Genomic DNA, 21,919 nt, shown 5'->3' with positions numbered 1-21,919 from the left:
GACACTGAATTTATAAATTGGAAATCTAACATAATGAGGATGTTGATTGTCCAAAGTTATCCATAGTTTAACACTATCTTATCCTTTAAAAATTCCAGAAAGTTTTTTTTTTGTAGGAAGTGATAAGACAAGTTTATTCTAATATTGATATGGGAAAGCATAGGTCCTAGTACAACTAAAATAGTCTTGAAACAGTAAATAAGGTAGAAGGAATCACTCTGCTCTACTCAGGCTGACTATGTAGATATAATATAATCAAGACAGTGAAACTGATAAAAAGATAGACCTAAGGATCAATGGAACAGTTTAGAGAACTCATAAATAGACCCCACATGAAATACGCTCAACTGATATTTGATATAGTACAAAATTAATTTGATGAAGGAAGGCTATCTTTTCCAATTCTGGACTAGAAGAACAATGGGGAAAGTAAACATTAACACAACTCTTTTACTGTATCCAAATATTAAGAAAATGGGTCACAGACTTAAATGTAAAACTTTAAACTTTAAAACAACTAGGAGAAAATCTTTGAGATCTAGGGCCAGGTAAGTTCTTAGACTTGAGGCCAAATTATTATTTATAAAAGGTAAAATAAATAAATTGGATCTCCTCAAAGTTTTAAAATTTCTGAATTTTGGTGAAAGTATACTTAAAAGGAAATGAAAGCAGGGCGTGGTGGTGCATGCCCGTAATCCCAGCTGCTTGGGAGGCTGACGCAGGAGGATAGTGAGTTCAAAGCCAGCCTCAGCAATGGCAAGGTGCTAAGTAACTCAGTGAGACCCTATCTCTAAATAATATACAAAAACAGGGCTCAGTAGGACTGTGGCTCAGTGGTTGAGTGCCCCTTCTGAATTCAATTCCAGGAGCTACATAGGGGAAAACATTTTCAAACTATTTGTCCAACAAAGGACCAGGATATAGAATGTATTAAGAGCACTAGAAACTCAACAGCAACCAAATAATGCAAATAGAGAAAGTCATGAACAGAATATTTCTTGCTTTGTTTTGTTTTGCTGTTTTTTGTTTGTTTGTTTGTTTTTGTTTTTGTTTATTTGCAGAGATAGAAATTGAACCCAAGACCCTGCACATGCACAACCTGAGCTACACCCCCAGCCCTGTGAATAGGTGTTTAACCAGAGAGGATATCTAGTTGACAAATAAGCATATAAAAAGATGCAATCTACTAGGGAAATGCAAATTATAACCACATAAGATATCACTACATACCAATCAGGTAAAACAAAAAAGAGTAACAACACCAAACACTGACAGGAAAACAAAGAAACTGAACCACTCATGCATTGCTGGTGGGAATAAAAAATAGTACCACCACTATAGAAAGCAACTGGGTACTTTCTTATAAATTGAAACACGAAGCTACCATATGACACAGTAATTGCACAGTTGGGCAATCCCAGAAAATTAAAAACTATGTGCAAACATGAATTTATAATGGATGCTTTATTCATAATAGCCCCAAATCTGAAAACGACCTACATATCTTTCAAAATGTGAATGGTCAAACAATTGGTACATCCATAAAATACTACTCATCAGTAAAAAAGGATACTCATGACAACTTGGGTGAATCTCTGAGTTAAAGAGTCAATCCTAAAGGTCATACACCATACAATTTAATTTACATAACCTTCTTTAAATGGCATAATTATGGAAAATAAAGAACTGATTACTAGTGTGTTGGGCTGAGGCTGAATGAGATTTGCTATAAAAGGGCAACAGAAGGATCCTCATGGAGCTGTCTGTTCTTGCCTACAGCCAGGCTGACATCCTGGCTATCAATATTATACCATAGTTTTGAAGACGCATTGAGAGAAAATAGGTAAAGTGTACATATAATATCTGTTTTATTTCTTAAGACTTTGTGAAACTCCAGTTATCTAAAATTAATAGTTTAATTAAAAATAATCAGTTCTATAAAAAATAAAAAATAAATCAGTTCTGCCAGGCTGTAGGAGCCTGGGTGATGGGGCCTCAATAAAGGAAGAGAGGCAAGAGAAAAACAAAAACAAAAACAAAAAAAATCCCCCAAAAACAGCCTACCTCAGGAGGCTGAGGCAGGAGAAACACAAGTTCAAAGTCAGCCTCAGCAAATTAGTGAGACCCTCAGCTACTTAGGGAGACCCTGTTTCACAATTAAAATAATAACAATAATAAAAAAGGGTGAGGAATGTAGCTCAATGATAGAGCACCCCTGATTTCAATCTCCAGTATTAAAGAAATTACTGAAACAACAAAAAAAGAAAATCAATTCTATTCTCTTCCCATTTTCTAATTATTTTATAAAACTTTATAAATATCAAAACAGGACAAAGGAGTCAAATGAAATATAATGGAGAGACAATAGGTAATTATTAAGCAATTTCTAAAATACTGACTATATTGTAAACACAAAACTCTATGTGGACTATTGCAAGACAAATGGAAAATGGCATTGATTACTTAGATCCAAGGTAGCATATGAGAAATCAAAAAAATACTGGATATAAATACAATCTTTCTTCATACAAAATGTTAATATAGCAGAATTTGTAACTAATCTCATCCAAATTATGGCTTTCAATGGTGTTTTCTCTGTTATCACTCTTCAGGATTATTAACGAGTTTTATTTTCTGATGACGGCACACTTATTAACATTATGACAGCTTATGTGAGTAATTTCTTAATTGGATTATTCCATAAAGCAAAATGAAAATCTCTGTGCAGAGAACTAATTGTAAAATTACAATCTAGAAATTGAAGTCTGTTATAAGACTCTGAAGCCATAGGACTGTCTTTATTTTTTGCACCACTGTACCTGAACCCTGATACATAGATGATATGCCATTTGTATTCTGAGATTCGTTCATTTATTTACTTTGTTCACTTATATAGTTAACTAACATTTATTGAAAACATGATATGTGTGTGAAATTATGCTAGGCACTGAAGTAGAGCAGAAAAGTAAATAAGCCTCTGTCTTCAAGTAGCCTTAAAAGTGGCACACAACCAAAAACACCAATAATATAAAATAGAAAGTTTTATATGCCCCTCAATATAGTCCATACAAACAAAGAACAGTCAGCATTCAAATAAGAGACCCAGAATAGCTAAAGCAATTCTTAGCAGGAAACGTGAAGCAGGTGGCATCACTCACTATACCAGGTCTTTTTGACCCACAGAAGCTGGGAAAGCTTTATGGAGAGAATGATATCTGGTGGGATTGTTACAAAATCTAGGTTTAAAGAGATTGAGCTAGTGAAGGGAGGGGACAGAGCCAGAGGAACCATCCTTTGGAGTCGCAGGAAGATCTGAGATCATCCAGGTTGGAAGAATTTCCTTTCCTCCATCTCTCACCTCCGTCAGTCAAGCTTGCTTGAGTTTGCAGTGACTTTGCAAAGATTCCTCAGCCATCCGTAAATTTCTTACTGGTATGTATTCCCCCTCCCCCACATTTAAAAAATTAAATAAACCTTACAGAAAATAAAGAATTGCAAATATCTGAAGTCTCTAAATACATATTTTTAATTTTTGTGGACAATTAAGATGATATAAGAGAAAGTTGACACAAAGGGTACCAATCATATAGGAAATAATCCATAAGGATAAATTTTCTGTGGTGGACCGTTAAACTTGTCAGTACTGAAGTACAAAGGAAGTTTGGGATCCAGTAGTGGTGTTGAAAGAAAAATTAATATTCATCATCATAAGGCAGTGTGTTAGAGTCAATCTTTTCCAACATCATTTGAGGATTTGCCAAATGTGAATTTCTCTCAATTTGTTATGGTTTGCACCTGGTGGAGCCCATCCTGGCAAATAATCTAAGTGCTTATATTTACCTATCATTTTTCTCTAAAGAGGTTAAAGAAGGCGGTAGGAATATATATATACCTGAAATTTCCTTGAAACTTCAATAGCCACTTTTGTTAACTGGAAAGTGATTTTCAGTTAACTTTCTTCAAAAGTAGCTATATCTCATTTAATGAGTCCACAATTATAAAGTAAGTTCAGTTAGATTGTGTTACTACTAAAGTCCCAAACATAAATGCATTATTAATTTCTTCAGATAATTTTGGAAACCTTACATTTTGAGCTCGAAAATTTTTGAACATCAAAATACTTGGACTTTATAGTGCCCCACCTCTAATTTAACTAATGGGAGACATGATAAAAACAACATATATGTAAGGTTTTGAAACATGAACACAAAGGAACTTCATATTCATTCCTACTCTTATTGTTCTCCAATTCCTTAGAGATCTAGTGAATTTACAAAACAGACCCGTTTTCCTCAGCACATTTCAAAAAAAAGAAACATTCAGATCAACAAAAAGTGTTTTTAATTTAGCCTGATGAGCGGTATTTCAAACATCCACGTAAATAAGAGGCATAGTGTCATTTGCTTACATACATACATGTGCGTGTGCGCATGCACACACGCACACACACACACACACACACACACACACACACACACACACACACCACTTCCCATTTGATGATTACATAGCAAACTCTTCTAATCACAAGATTGCAGGACTGAACTTCTTGGGAGATACACCTTCCAAGAATCCACAACTTCAAAGGAAAGCTTAATTACTACAATGCCCCATACAGCTTACCCTCAACTCTGATGTGTGGATTTCACATTAACCTTATAAACAAAATGTCTCAGCTCTTTCTGCATAAAATTTAAACAAACAAACAAAAACTCTCAAGCAACAGTCCCAAGACAAAGAATCCCCAACAGAAACAACTGTCATAAGCTTAGGTGATAATGTCAAATACCAGATATCATTTAAAACAATCCAGCATGAGATTTCTCCTTCATGCATAAGTCTATTTAACTCCCCTAAATAAACGGGGCTCTGATATTCATTAGCCCATGAGATCAGAATTTTCTTCCTTGGATAATACTTAATGTGGGAACATGTGAAGCCTCTATTTCTTTGAACAGTTGCAATTATAATTATTTTAAAGCATTTCAAGCTATTTGAGTATAGTTGAATACAAAATTTTAAAATTTTGTGATTAGCTCACATTGGACAAATTGTTTCACACCAAAATGCCTGACCATTGCTCTTAGAGATCAGATTGGTAATCCTTTATCCTGCCATTTGTATATTCTCCTTAAGTCTACGTTTGCCTTGATGTCCAAATAGGAATTGAAATGCAGTTAAACAAAACAAAACAAAACATAAAGGCAACATAGGAGACTAAAGAATTCAAGGAAACTCATTGTTCTGGAAGTATCTGTCTTTTACAAGTGTTAACAGATTGGAATTGTGCATTTGTAGATTTTGGCAAGCATGATTATTTTCTACTGACAGAAATATTTGGCTTTGCAGGATGTGTTTTGGTCAGGTAGACCCATGACCCAGGCCATCCATCACTGGGGTAATGTCAGGACTGTTTGGCAGTTCCAGGAGAATATGAATTCCCAGAATTCGTGGCAAAGAGCAGTCCTTAAATGAGTAGGCATCTGGGGTCGAACAATGTGCCTAAATACAAATAGCAACTGTAGCTCTTGCCTCCTTCCCCACCCAGCCCTGTATTGCAGTGTGACCCAGATCTTCCCTAGTGCTTGGTGAAGAGTACAAAGGACACAATCACTTGCAAAAGTGAGAAGAGGTCCATTGTGGATCTGGCCTGATCATCCTCATGCTTCAGATGAAGGACTTCTCAGTGGCCACTCTTTTCTGTGATACATGACAGTGCAAACAATACTTCTGGCCATGTGGCATTGTAAGCTGGACCTGGTGGGGAGAGGGTGGATGATGGGTGGTGATGATATATCCTCACTCCTGTCATGAATGAGCAGAGATCTTCCTCTGGGGGTTGTTGTATTCAGTCAGTATAGATGGCAAAGTCCCCAAGTTGTGCTTTGAGTCTGCCTACTATAATTTACATAGATTCAGACTCTACCTACATACATATGTGAAAAATCTTCCTGTTGCAGGGGGTACCCAGGCCAGATGGGATATTTTAGGAAGACTAAAGACAATTTGCTGTCAGATGATACTGCAAAGTTGCTACTACTGCATAACAACAAACAGTAGGGGAAAAAAAGTACTCCTGATTTGAAGTTGAGCACCTAATCACAAGTCTTCTGTCTCCCCACTGACTTTCATTTAAACCCCTCTTAACATATATAGAAAGTTGATAACCAGCTGATAACCAGTTGATACATCTGTGCCGTAACAAACAATATTAATGGGATCAAATGTGACAGTGTCTAAAACATCTTCCCATTTTTTTTTAGTTTTAGTTGTAGATGGATACAATATCTATCTATCTATCTATCTATCTATCTATCTATCTATCTATCTATCTATCTATCTATTTATCTATTTTTATGTGGCTAAGGCTCAAACCCAGTACATCACATGTGTGAAGCAGGCACTCCACCACTGAGCTATAACCCCAGCCCTTCCTATTTTCTTAGACTGTGTTCAAAATATGCTTGATCTTTTAGTTACATGCTGGTGCTAGTGGAGACATGGTCCTGACGTAATTTTCCAGATTTTCTGGCTTGTGAAAAGATCCCTTCACCAGGTGCATTGCCTGTTTCAAAAGCATTTGTTTTTGAACTGCCAAGTTTCTTATCCAATAGTATGGCAGATTTATACTTTCAGATTATGGATCTATATTTTGTGGTAATTTATGCTTGTCCTGGCACTTAGTCACTGACGCATAAAAGAGTAAAGATTCTCTACCATTCCTTTAATCATTGAGTCTTAGACCCATTTTGTGTGTTTAGGGGTCACGAATGGGGGGTGGTGCGTTCCTAATAATAATAGATGAAAGATGAATTTAAGAGGACTATTTAAAGATAAGCATTTCAGCCTGCACATCAAGTTGGCACTTTGGTTCCCAGTTTGGGAGTGTCTGGGATGAGAAGAAATTCTGGAGCCCCAGCTGCTTCTTATTTGCCTCACCAGGAGCAACTCCCCCTCTGAAGTGTCTGCTTTTTAGTGTCACATGACTCCTGCAGCTGAACTCGCCCTTCTCCTAATCTGGCTCTCTTACATGCAAAATATTTTAAATCAGATACACAATAGCTTAGAATACCATAATTCCAATCTTTTAAGTTAAAATATAAAAAGGCTTGTTTTCTTTTATTAAAATAGTGAGAGACACCCTGTAGGGCAGAAGGAATCAAAATGTTTAACCTCAGTTTGATACAAAGTTCAACACTTTACTCTTGAATGATTCTTCTGATTGTCTTATGCTTCCAGGATGTAGGCAGTATTATGCATATGAAACAAAGAACTAAAGTGCATTTGAAAAATTGTGCAAGAAAGAAAAAACCAGTTGTCTATAAAAAAAAAACCCAAATATCTTAAGCTGTTTTTTCTACCTAATTCTGCAATCATTTTCTAAGAACAGAGTTTGTTTACCAAAAATTCATTGCATGCATATTTGAATTAATTCTGCACAATGTTCAGTTCTCAATTCTTGGACAAACTCTAGCTTTTCGTGCTATTAATAAATAGAAAAGAGAACTTATGGAGACTGGGTTCACTGGGAACTATGCTTGGACAGCTTCTTGACCTCTCTCCCTCTGCTCAGGCAGATAACATCCCCTCATTCTGCACAAATCACAGATCTGACCCATTTTGACAGGAAATTTAGAATATTGTATATTTGTGAAGGCAGATTGGAAATGGAGGCCCAGGAGTTATCCTAAAGTTGCCAGCCTTTTTGAGGGGCCACTGCTTTAATATCCAAATAAACTAAGTCAACATCTCAGCCCCAATGTCCATCCCCACATTTTTACAGATTTCCTTGGGGGATTGGTTTACTGGCTTGTCTCTTTCCGGGAATTCCTGTGCCTATGCAGTCTACCTCCTTCCATAGGCCCCTGTCTGTCTGGACAGCACTGAGGGTTATTTTATCGCACAAGGCTAGGGGGCAGCACTCACACTGCAGTCTACTTCCAGAACACCTCCAGGAGTGAATGGTATCTCTGAAACTGAGTGACATAGCAGTTAGAAAAAACAAAAGAGTTTTTTCACTTGTCATAGTACTATTAGCCTAAGGCTAAATGTGATAGAGGTCTGCAGAAGGTATTGTGGCTAATAAGGAACAATCATATCACAGTATGGGGAACAGTTTTTAGGTCTGGTAAGGGAAGGAGAGGGAGGGGTTCAACTTTCATAGCCAAACAGACCCTGGCCATTAGGGTATTTTCTTAAAAAAAAAAAAAAAATCCCCAGAGGAATTCTGCTTTCTTTCTAAACCTTTGCCTCAAAATGTGAAAATGACAGATATATTTATTATCCTTACACAGGGCTTGAGGAGAAAGGAGGGAAGGATGAAATGAGACCATGTGGATGATTTAGGACTATGGCAAAGCCCCAAGCTGAAAACCTGAAATCCCTGGATTCATCCCTGTTTGCCACTTTACATTATATACTCAGCCTTTCCCAGACTGAGAGCAAGGGAAAACATAGCTTTCAGACAGCTGTATAAAACAAGTTTCTCTTATCTATCTAATGTCAACCAATTGTTTACTCTATTGATTTGAAAATCTCTTTCCTACCCCAGGTCTTTCTTACATTGCCAATTAGCTCATTCCTGATGTCCTGTCACCGACATTAAGATCTCCTGATAGGGATTTATAACCGCATGCTCATTTTTACTATTTTTCTTGAGCTGTGAAGTTTTCCCATGCTGTGTAATTCCTCTCTCTTGAAAATGATTGGGAAATACATATTTAATTAAGTGAGTGAAAAGTAAATAAGTTTTCCTTTTATAGCTGATTTATGAGTACTAAAGCAATCAAAATCAAAGTCTTCAATTATTCTTTAATCCCTCAAATCACTACTTCATTGAACATAAAATTAACTAATGTACCTATAAATTTTGTTTATGTGGTACTAAAAATAAATAAATTGAAAAAGATCTTTATCTATGGAAAAGTTAGAAAGCATTGTGTTCAGATAGAGTCATATACAAAATAGTTAAGTAGCCAAGAATATCTACTCCTGGTAATAGGTTAGCTCTTTCAAACCACCTTATATCAATAGAACTAGAGAGATTGGCCTGAGAACTAGTTATTGATTTAATATAGGAAAATATTTAGAAGCATTTTGTTTATTACTATCTGCAAAATGAAATTTTACTTGCATTTAAGAAGTATAGAGAAACAGCAAACTTCTTTATTATTACTTTAAACTAACTTCTCTATTACCTTAATTAAAAATTATATCACACAGTATGGTTGCAGAAACTGCTTGGAATACATAATTGAAATACTACATGGAGGGGCTGGGATTATGGCTCAGAGGTAGAGCACTTGCCTAGCGTGGGCAGACAACCCACGGGTTCGATCCTCAGCACCACATAAAAATAAAGGCATTGTGTTGTGTCCATCTACACCTAAAAAAAGAAATATTTTTAAAAAATACCACATGGAATCTATACTGTTTAAAGAAAAAAATAATTATGACACAGGGAAGAAAGTATTAGAAACATTAGACTGAGATGAAAAGAGGCCAAAGTAATCATCTTACCAGTTAGAAAATGCCATTGCCTATGTCCCAATTTGACTGAACATGTGTCTCTTTTCAGCTCACTAGTTCAACATTGCAAGAGAGGCATTTAAATACGATTATAGAGCAGAAGTTAGCACACCTAATCGCCAGTGTGCTCCATGACAGACAAGGGCAGGTCAGCCATGGAAGAAGTGAGATATGAGTGTGGAAAAAAAGCAACCATTGAAATCCACACGTTTCAAACAACAAGATCTTTCACTCCCTCTCCCTTGAGCATTCAAGAGTCAGCCTCAGTTGGAGAATGTTTCCTGGCAGAGCTCTCTTCCCCTGCTGCGGGGAGGAGACCTAATGACTGCTGAGCTATAGCTGCAGCTCTGTTAGGATAGCCCATCAGGTTTCCTGTCAAGATGGCAGAAAGCCAGACCTAGGTCTGGGAGGTAGGGAGCTGTCTCGGATGTGTTTTGAGGCGTTTTTGAAAGCACCTCTGTCACCAAACACTTCCCATAGAAAGTACTTGAAAATGTCACCATTGTGTTTTCTCCTTTTGCATAGAGAACCTAAACAGAACCTTTTAGCTGCACATAGTTTTACCCAAGACACATTCCCACTAGTGACTTTAACTTGCATGAGTCTACCAACTTGATTCCACATCCATTAGGATCCAGGGAGAGTGGGACACAAACCAAGAATATTTTGGTGGCAAGTGTTGTGTGAAAACAGAAAAACTCAAGATATGATGCACAGCCCACTTCCAAAAATAGACAATAAAGTGGGGTCCTGGGCAGCCCAGTCAAGGCTTAGAACAATGAGTTTACAGACGCAAGGAAAATTAGGGACTATTTTTAGAGGTAGAGGGTGGGTGACAAGCAAAGTAAATAGGTTGGTACTATCCCACAATTTTGCAGTCAGTTCCTTGCCTTGAGTCAGAAATGACGCCTGCTTTGGTGGCAGCCATTTATGATTGCCAAACAAAGAAAAACAGAAGCCACACTGGCTGACATGGGCTTCAGACTCCTGAAATCTGTGGTTGAACATGAATTTGCCTTCAGTTTATCTCCTTCGTCCCCTGAGTTGGGGCTTGCTATTTTAGTCAGCCAGTAGTTTTTGGCCAAATAATTGCCACTGTTAGACTTAATTACAATTTTTTTCCTAATGTCATTTTCTTCCTTTCAATAGAATTGAATAAAACAATAAAATAAAAACAAACATAGGCTCTGTGGATCCTCTGGGGTCACAGGCAATTCATCTGCACATCCCACACCAGTCAGGTTATCTAGACAAACAAGGAAAGGGAACAAGTGCTGCACATAAAAACGCCAGAGTAAAGAAAATTAATCCAGGCAATAGACCACCACGAGAAAGGATCATTTTCTCAAGTTTTGTTGCCTGAGGAAGGTAAAGGGAAATATTAAAGGTAATTGGGTCAGGCTTCAGTAACCTTAAGTATCATATAGCACCACTACCACCATAGAAGAGCTAGTACCGTCTACAGGCTTGATAATAATACAAAGAAAATAAGAAAGAACTGGACTGGAGTAAAACTCTAGAAGCTCCTTTGGAAAGGAATTCAAAGAAGAAAGCAAAATAAATGATTTCTGTCCACTGGGCTGATTAAAGAGCAGCAATTGTATTGTCAATCCTGCCAGCATCCAAACACCCCAACAGAATTCAGAATTAGAGATGCTCGTAAGCCTCTTGATCTAGATGAATGGACAACAGACATCTGCCTGAAGGTGAAGAACTGTTTTACTAACTGTCTCATTTGGTAATTGACAGCAGCTGACAATGAAAATGGCAAAGATGAAGGCAAAGAGGTCAGTCATCTGCCAAGACTTGTAAGCTGGGAAGCATGATTTGAATGTTAGACACAAACAGAAGGGAAGATGACTGGGCATGTGTAACTGTGGCTGTGAACTCACCAGTCCTGGGACAATTCATTTACACTGATGATTTTTCTCATGTTACACTTCAAATAGTGCCTCACAGACCCTGTGTACATAAGGATGTGTGCAGGATGAAGGTTTTCATTTGGTCCTCATCTGATCATTAGCTAATAAGTTGCAATTAGGAAACTGCTGCAATGATATTACAAAATTATAATTAAAGAAAAGAGTATAAGAATATATTGAAGGTTTTTTATTGTATTGTGGGTCTAATAGTAAGAACAAAAGTGAATTAAAAACTGGAGACATCCTAAATGTCCATTAACACATCAAAATATTCAGCTATTAAATAAAATGGAGTGGATCTGTAGGTATGAACATATAACATGAACATATAACCATAAATTGCCTTAAATTTTTTAAAAGTAGACTTTAAATTGGGAATATGAAGTATACTTTGAATCCAGTTTTGGTTGAAAAAATATTTTTATATATGTGAAGAAGAACTGAAAATATATAAGGATATACTTAATAGGTCTGAAAAAGTAATATTTCAATTTTTACTGGATAGATGATATTTTGTTATTCAATTTTTTAGATTATACTTTAGTTTTTAGAGCCAAACAGAACCACCCTCATCTTCTTTTTTTTTTTTTTTTTGGTCTTCATGGTGCTAGAAATTAAAACTAGGAGTGCTTTACCACTTAGCTACATTGCCAATACTTTTTAAATTTTTTAAAATTTTGAAACAGGATCTCGCAAAGTTGCTGAGCCTGACCTTGAACTTGTGATCCTCCTGCATTAGCCTCTCAAGTTGTTGGGATTATAGGCATACATCATAACACCAGGAATATATTAGCTTACTAATTTTTAAAAACATTATTAGTTTTTCAATCTTAAGAAAAAGGAAAACAGTGAAATAGAAAAAAATAACATGGAAAGGGCTGAGAGATATAGCTCAAAACTTTGTATATTGGTGTACAGACCATTTAAATAAAAATTTATTGCAATTAGTTTTTTTCCATTCTAGTGGATAAGTTAAATTTTTCTCTTTAGATTGTGTGTGTGTGTGTGTGTGTGTGAGAGAGAGAGAGAGAGAGAGAGAGAGAGAGAGAGAGAGAGAGAGAGAGAAAGAATGAAAGAGAGAGAAAATGAGAGAGAAATATCTATAGTGACTATAGTTTCTGCTAATATATTGATAGAGAAAGCAAGTTTTCTCTATTTTTTTCTAATTCTTTATCATTTTAAGTTTTGAAAGTTCTTATTATTTCTTTCCCCCCTTCCTTCACTTTCTTTGTCTTTTGTTACATAAACTTAATTTGCACTCAAATATCATGTATTAGTCATGAACATTTTGATTTACAAGAGACAAAAACCCAACTCAAACTAGTTTATGCCAAAAAGAGAACTTGGGTGGAAATTTTATGATCATATAAGTAAGAAATCCAGGGACTTAAATTTTTTCATCAAGATTGTCTTTCTTTTTCCACTTCTCAGAGCTACTTTTTTCTTTATTGTTTCAATCTCAACCAGTCTATCCCCTCAGGGTAGTGAAGTTGGAAACCACAGCTGCCCTAAAATTTCATCACCCTTTGAGCTAAAAAAATCTAGAAGAAAATGAAAGAATGCCTTTTTCCCCATAGCTCCAACCAATCTCCACTCCTGGGCCATCATAACAGACTTGAGGATAACAGCCTCTGATTGGACGGTCTTGGTCATGTGCTCAACCCTATGGAGAGGGATGCAGGTCAAGTGCTTAACAAAGCTGTCAATAGGAGGGAAAGGGGAGTTCCCAGAAGGAAAAGATAACTGTGGCAAGAAAGAAAGACAGCTGTACACTAAGTATGTGATTTTAAATGTGTTGATTCCATAAGAAGGACAACAGAGCTACCCTCATCTTCTTGGTCTTTATAAATTTAAAATAAATTTTTTTTGGTTGTTGATAGAATTTTATTTTATTTATTTATATGCAGGGCTGAGAAAAAAAACTCAGTGCCTTACACATGCCAGGCAAGTGCTCTACCGCTGAGCCACAGCCCCAACCCCTTCATAAATTTTTGAAGATTTCTTTATCTTAGATTTCTATAATTTCTTTAAAAATTTCCCACTGAATTGTTAGATGTGGTTGTGCATGTTTTTCTTCCCCTGGGAATCCTGTTATGACCAAAAGCTTTTCTCTTTCTCTGGTTTGCCAACTGCCCTGTCATTTATTTATTCTCTCAATGATTTATGTTAAAAGGAAATTCTAGTAAAATGAAAATTTCTGATTTTAAAAATACCTTATTTGATTATGAGGGAAGAAAGTATACTTTATCAGATAGGGTTTTAAAAAGTCTTAAGCTAGTGAGTTATTGCATAAAAATAACTTATGTTCTTTTTCCTGAGCCAACAGTCCTTTAAAAAGCAGGTGTTCCGGATGCTAGAGATGACAAACAGTTTTATAACTAACTCAAGGAAAAGCAGAGGACACAGAACTTCTCTGCCAAGTGTTAAAGCCAAAGCAAAAATATTCCAAAATGGACTTTTCTATTACCATCTCAAAACAGGGGAAGTTGGAGGATTAGTAAAACATCAAGTGTGCAGTCTGGTCACTTTGAAGCCTGACATATTAGTTTCCTAAGGGTATGCATTTACACGTCTCTTTTAAAGGGAAAAGACTTTCCTTCAGCCAAATAGTTAAGATATGATAGTTTTTCTGTCTTTAGCTCACATTAAGTATCAGCAACATCTGTTTCATACTCTACTTGGAATGGGGTTATTGTCATGAAGCTTGAGCAATGTGCATTGGATGTTTAACCCAATGACTGTAAAGATTTGTTTTCTGACTGCTCATTTGTTTGGGATGGACATGGAAGGAAGGTTGGGTATAAGTTTGGAGAACCAAGCATGTTCTCCTGTTTGAAAAAGCCTAGTAGATCTAGAGAGCAATATATGTTCTGCAGCCCCTCAGTCACTGAGAACAAGAATAAAATAATGTTTTGTTTTGTTCTTCTGTTTTTAATGCTCCCAGTTTCTGTCTTCAGGAACATCTACAGAACACATTAGCAGTTTCCTTCTGACATTTATTGATGAGTTTTCTATGGAGCGTCAATTTTTCCAACACTGCCTAGCTGTCACATCCATCTGTTACCTTCCATGTAAACCTGTAGCTGGTTAGCTGCCTATTGTTCCCTCTCTGACAACACTGCTGTCCATTTTGACAGAACAGTTGGGGATGGATGTTTAGGGAGCAGGTACGATAGGGATGATTTTTCACATTGCTTTAGGATAGAGCTGTCCAATAGAAATGTGTGATTTTTAGGCTCTTAGTAGCTAGACTTAAAAAATAAAAATAACAGGTGAAATTAATTTTAAATATTTTATTTAATCCAATATATCCAAACTCATACAACTATTGGTGGAATATTCTACATTCTTTGTGTACTTAGATTTTGAAATCCAGACACACTATATTTAAAGTGTGTCTCAATTTGAACTTTTAAGTGTTCAATAAGTATACATGGCTTGAGGCTACTGTACAACAGTGCAGCCACAGAAAGACCCTGCAGGTTATACTGAAAGCATTTTCTGTGAATTTATGATACTTTTATATAACATGACGTACTTCTAAGTAGTTTAGGATGCTCTGAACATAAAATTGATGTTATTTTTAAAAAATCACATTTCCCCAAATCTGTACCAAGATTCCAAGTTCTTTTCCCTTAAATCAATATAGCTATTAAAAGCTATTTCTGGAGTATGATAGATTTCAGAAAATATGGAAAGTTAAAGGTGAGCTCTTTAAATTTCTATTTCATAATTCTCAAGCTAAATTCCACATTAGATAATAAAAATTTGCAAAGTAGCTTCCAGATTATTTATGATTCTCATAGACTTTTCCATCACTTTCATAATTTTCTGCTGCCCCTGGATTTATTTTATGTTCTAATCTCAATTCTCCAAGGTTTTGAGACAGTCTCTTATCTACCTTGGCCATACATTTCTAGTATTATGGCTTGATCCTTATACCAGGCAGGAGGCCTTGGGAATTCCTATCTTCTCTGAAGACACTTTCTAGGGATGAGCAACAAGCAGTGACGTGGAATGCCCAGAAGCATTGCAAGCACCTCCATACGTCAACATCCCCACGCTCATTTCCTAAGTCTATGGTTAAAGTGGCTGTGTGGATGATTGGTTTTGTTTATGTACATGTGTATACCTGTCCAAGAAGTAGATTGCACATGACCCTCCTCATATCACTTAGCATTTTGAAAGCTACTCTGAGAACTATCTGGCTTCCAAGTGGTCAAGGATGGACACTCAGCAGTGCAAGCTGCATCCACCTGGAATGTTAGTCTTCACTATTCATGGTGTTGAATTCTTCTTCTCCAATACTCAGAGGCCTTCCCAGACCATCCAAAGTTACATTAGATCCTCTCTTTGTGTTCTGCCACAGTTATTTCTGTTTCTTGCTTCTATAACTGTAAACACCACTGCAATGTAAGTGTTTGTTAACTATACTAGGGCACTAGGGCCAAGCACATAACAGTTGTTCAGAATTTGTTGAATAATTCATAATGAAGTACTTTGTATTTTCCCAAGAACTGTATTTTTCCATTTATATCACATTAATGGCAAACATATCAAGATCATATAACATTCAGTTCTAGAGTTAAAAACATTAATACTACTCTCTCATTAAAGATATTTTATTTTTTTACTTTAAAAATGTTTTTATTAGAGCATTATACTTGTACATGATAGTGGGGTTCACTATGACATAATCATAAATGCATGGAACATAATTTGCTCCATTTCTGTCCCTAGTACCTCCTCTTTCCCTCCTCTCCTCCCTTCCTCATCCCACTGTTCTTCCTTCTAATTACTTATTGTTGTTTTTTTTTTTTTAATTGGGCTTTATAGATATACACCAAGGTGGAATTCACTGTGGTATTATATGTATGTAGCAAAATTTGGTCAATTTCATTCCATAGTTCTTCCTCTTTCTCTCCTCCCTCCCTTTTACCATACTTCTTCTAGTCCACTGATCTTCCCCTCTATTTTTATGAAGGCCATATACAACAAAGATGTTTAATTTTTGACAATTTGTCCTCTTTCTTCATCCTTTCCTGAATTGCTAGTCAAATTACCATTAAAAGCCTAAGTAGAAGTTAAAAGCTGTTTATGAGCCAAAGTTAAGTATCAAATGAGAGAATCTAAATTTTAAAAAGTCTTAAAATTTCCAGAGAGCCAATAGCAATACTTAAGCATGAATTTAAAGGTTTTTGTATATAACATTTTATATAATCTGTGTGATTACTATAAGAATAGGGTTGTGAACAAGGATACATTATTGCATAAGTATCCACAATGTGCTACCATTATAGCTTAAGGAACAAAGAATTCTGGTTCCATTTATGCCATGATATAAGCAAAGAAATAGATTTGCATCCAGCTAGCCAGACCTCAGCTCCAGAGTTTATATTGCCAGTGATTTGCACAGGATGCTTAGGCTACATAGAGTTTTCTTACTTAACAAAATACTTATTCTCTTAATGTATTTAGTTTTTCAATTATTTTAAAATATTAGCTTACTTAATTCCCATAATAATTTTTTTGAAGTAGGGACTCTAACAGCCTATTTTGTACTTAAGGAAATTATAGCCTGCTTGCATTAAATAACTTTAAAGACAGTGACAGATAGTGAAGACAGTGAGTTTTGATCCTAAGAAGTCTGACTTTTAGGTCAGTGTACTTAATCTCTAAACTATAGGGCTACCTTGGACTTTAAATTTTAAAAACATTTGTTCCATCAACAATTCCATCTTTCTCTATTCTTATAAACCAACTTTAAAAATCTCCCCATGATTTACAAGAAACATTTGTTTTTAAATCAGCCATCAGCTTTTTAAATTTCATCCAGCTTTCTATATATTTACAGTTTCTTTCTTTGTTTTATTCTACAGAGGACCATATGTCCCCATGCTAGAGAACTAGATTCTGAAAGCTATAAATTTGGGGAAGAAAACAAAACTCACAAGATAGTTATATCTAAGGCTGAAAAACTTAATTCATTTTCAGAACTACTCTTTATTCCCCAAAACTGTTTGGAAATAGGATTTATTCTGGCTTGGAACACTGGGGATTATAATTACTTAAGCATTCTACTCGTCGACATCTTTCTGCTGCTACTTAGAGGTGACCAATTCTAATTCCTTTGCATGGCTTATCCAGGGGTGGGGAGGTTTCTGTCCTATTAACCCACTAAAAGCAGCTTAAAGATAAAACCTTGGACTAAAGTCAGTTATAGTTTTAATCCTCACAGGATCTAAATCCCCCCTTTACATTTCATAGATGTGAATACCACTTGTGAATCCATCTAATCATTTTCAAATGCATTATTTGGTCTCAAGGTATAATAGGTGAGAAAAAATAGTGAATTGTTTGTAAAGATAATAGAAATTCTGGATCCAACTAAGGTGGACATATATCATAATAACATGTAAAACACAAATTATAAGCGGTCCTAAAATTATTGTCAAAATCTAGAAAGGAGACATTGTAATTGCCTATACAATCAGCTGTAATTAAATATATAATGTGGTTACAATTGATAAGCAATTGATGGAATGCATTTTCATAGATTTCATAGTCTGCAACCAAGTGAATGTGGCATGGCTAACCTCCATTCCTCTTTAAATCATTTAAACACACTCAAATTATCTATATTCCTTAAAAAATTAAATTAATTTCAAATACTAAAACAGAGATTTAATCTGTTTTTGTGCACATGTGTGAAATCCCTAGTGTCTAACCTACAGAATGTGAATTTTGTAAGACTTTCCAGCCCTAAGTTTTCATCTTAAATGAACTTTTGTCATTTTTTTTTCTCCTCTGAAAATGGAAATCCCCAGTCAGGGTCAGACTGCCCCACATGATGTCTTATTTTATGCACACTGGCCTGTAATCAGGGAATCATTCTGGGAGTGAAGCTCCCCTGAGGATCTCTCTTGTGCACATGGGCACATACCCTTTCTCTCTCTCCTCTCTCCTCTCCTCTCCTCTCCTCTCCTCTCCTCCCCTCCCCTCCCCTCCCCTCCCCTCCCCTCTCTCTCTCTCTCTCTCTCTCTCTCTCTCTCTCTCTCTCTCTCTCTCTCTCTCTCTCTCTCTCTCCCCTTCACTATATTAAGTAGTCTTTAATCTGTGAGATATACATTGATGAAAGCACCCATCCTAATCCTACAACTTAAAAAATATTTGTCTTATTGGCCCAAGTTGGAAAGTAGTGTAACTCAGAAGGTAAAGTACTGATTTGGAAGCTTTGTAAAATATATTTTTAAATTTTTTTTAGTTATATATGGACACAATATCTTTATTTTGTTTATTTATTTTTATGTGGTGCTGAGGATCAAACCCAGGGTCTCTCACGTGTGAGGCGAGCACTTTACCACTGAGCCACAACCCCAGCCCCAAGCTTTGTAGAATATTGATTCCCTGATAGAGCAACAGAGTAGATCTGGGTCTTTAATAAATAAAATATTGTTATATACATGTCATGTTAGAAGAGCAAATAGAGTGACCATTAAGCAAATGTATAGCATTTACATTTATCCCTAAGTTGAATATTCTGATGTAGGAAAATTATTTCACCAACAGAAAAAAATGACCACAGTGAATTAAGATGCACAAATAATTTTAAAAAAAAGAAAAGAAAAAATGAAGAAAAACTTGAATAATAAATTTGTACAATTTGAAGGGCTTTAAAACGCTCCTCAGTTGTTTTAGAATGTCAGGTATTTCCCTTACAGATAAAATTATTTGTTGCAAAAGTTTGCTTAGAAATAATTACTTATGGTTAAATAGCATATCCATGATATTAATTCACATCAGTGTTAGAGAAAGAGGGCTAGGGAAGAATAGAGACACTTCAGATTAGACAGAGGGGAGTGAATAAAGGGGTGGGGGTATAGGGGTAGGAAGAATAGTAGAATGTATCAGACATTTTGACCCTATGTACATATATAACTCTACATCATGTACAAGCAGAAGAATGAGGTTATATTCCATTTATGTATGATGTGTCAAAATGCATTCTACTGCCATGTATAACTAATTAAAACAAATTTTAAAAATCTGAAAAAAGTAGAAAGAGTAAAAGACAAAGGATGAAAGGATTATATAAGGGCAAAAACAAACAAGATTCATTTTATTCAGATTCTTACAATATGGACACCCTAATTTTGAATATCAGTGTTTTTGTGTGTTGATTTTGCCTTAAGACTTTTACAGAGAGGAGTAGACATGTAGGTGAATGAATTTACAGTTAGGATCTTTCTGCAATTAGGGGGAAAAAATCTAGGCCAGTCAGTTGAAAAGTTTATCTCTGTGACTCACAAGTTTCAAAGGGACAATTTAATCTCAGCTAATCATTCATGAGACAAAGAATAGGAATTTGGAAGGTCTGTGTCTGGTCTTCTCAGCACATTCAGGCAAAAACAGAAAGGTCTGGGCTTGGCCTTATCATAGGTAAACAAGGAAGTCAATTGTGAGTCCTATGGGAGTCATGAGAAAGAGTAGATTGAGTTTTATCAAAGTCACATGGTTAAGGGTGGCTCCTTATGGTGAGCCATTTTCTGGAACACAAAAACACAGGTTTCTCAAATACTGCTGTTTCCTGAGAGCACAGTGCCCAGGGAGAGAGTTCACTATCTTGTAAATGGCAACCTGACTCAGAATGGAGACATCAGGTGACAGATAGGGCTGTGATATATCCCAAGGGGAATCGTTCAATTAGACCTGAAGATGAGAATTCACCCTGACAGGCAAAAAAACTTCCCAGGAAATGTGGGTAGAATCCCTGGAAAAAAAGAGGCAGTCCACTGGGGCTTAGGTAGCTGCAAGAATACCACTTTCAAATCAAAACTGAAGGTTTACAGATGGAGCCTAAGGAGAATGGGCAAAGAGTCTCTTAAGGCCAAGCTGAACAATGAACCCAAGTCAGTCTCAATGTTGACTTTCAAGTATCCAGCTATTGTGTTAAAATAAGTACAGTTAAATCCAGCAGTGAAACTGATATATTGTCTGAAGAGAGTTTGGAATCCATAGTTTCTCTCTTCCAGTAGCTTTACGGATTCACTGTGCTCTCTGCTGGTGACTCATTAGGGAAGATGAACATAGGGGAAAGATCACTGCTTCCACATTGGAGGATTTACAGGAAGTCCCCTTAGTCTCTTGTAGATATTTTCTGTACTTGTGCCCCAGGCTGTCTCTAGTTGTATTTTTGTATATTGTCCAATTGTTTCCATTTTAAAACACCAACAACAAAGCGTCTAATGATTTATAATACTGCATAAGGCACAGTAATAGGAATAATTGGATTCCCAGGATAATCTTAGGGAATCAGATTAATAATCCATAAAATTTCTTCTACACCAGGTTTTAAAATCAAAGCTGCTATATTTTAAGCAGCCACACTGCCATATTTAAATTTCATCTCCTGTTAGAGTCTGTAAACAAGTCAGGATGGCGCCTGGCAAATGTTAGATTCTGTAAACAAGTCTGGATGGCGCCTGGCATTTTGCTAGAGGGAGTGGTTTGTGAGGTGGCACCAGCAAGCCATTAAGTGTGGAGATTCCTTATTTGTTGACTGCTGTATCTAGTTTATGTTAATTAGATAAGCTGTGTGGAATGTATAAATACCCCTCCTGTCCTACAATAAATGGCTCCTACTCCTGCTGTATTAAACTACACAAGTTGTTTGTCACCCCCTGGTTATTTTGCTGCAGCCCGACTGCGGCGATCTCCCTTTTCAGTTATAACTTTATTAGAAGTGCTAAACTCAAAAGCCCAAGAAAAGAGAAAGGAAGAAATACTTAAGGAAAAAATAAACATTAGTGAAGAAATTGCCATAGAAACAGGTCAGGGAAGGAATATCCAATTCCTATTTATGCTCAGCTCAGGCACAAAAAGACACATTGCTCTAAAGAAGTAGAGGATATGGAGGCAAGCATACAAGAAAGGAGGATTGGGGAAATGTTCTAGAACCTAGTAGAAAACTGGTAACAATATATCATCTCTAATCATTCCTTTCTCTTTGAAACTCAAAAATGATCAAAGTCTGGGTTCCTAATCAATCTTGTCAAAGCCCTATAGTTTCATTAGTTTTATTTCTGAGCTATTTCAGAAACTAACATGTTCAGAAATTAACATGGGTATAGCATTTATACTTTTGTTCAGCATCAGTTTTCATAGTTGTATTGCTTTTATGTAAAACATCCAGAGAGTTCTCTTATGTTTTATGTCTACAGTGAAATGTAATATGTTCATACTCCTTTCATGTTTTTTATTTAAAAGTACTCTGGATATATTGTAGGGTTGTACTTTCTCATACTCTTATTGGCTAGAGCCACACAACTAGTTTGGTCACTGAGTTGTGAGCAAAAATGACTGAACTGAAGCATTTAATTCCTGGTGTAAGACACTCTAGAGATTTCTTTCCTTCACTAGAGTGGCCAGTGATATTGTTCCACTAGGCTAGTGTCTTAAAGCGAGAAAGA

This window comes from Ictidomys tridecemlineatus, chromosome 1 (assembly GCF_052094955.1).
Source record: "Ictidomys tridecemlineatus isolate mIctTri1 chromosome 1, mIctTri1.hap1, whole genome shotgun sequence".
NCBI classification, from domain to species: domain Eukaryota; kingdom Metazoa; phylum Chordata; class Mammalia; order Rodentia; family Sciuridae; genus Ictidomys; species Ictidomys tridecemlineatus.
Note: the sequence above shows the minus strand (reverse complement) of the source record.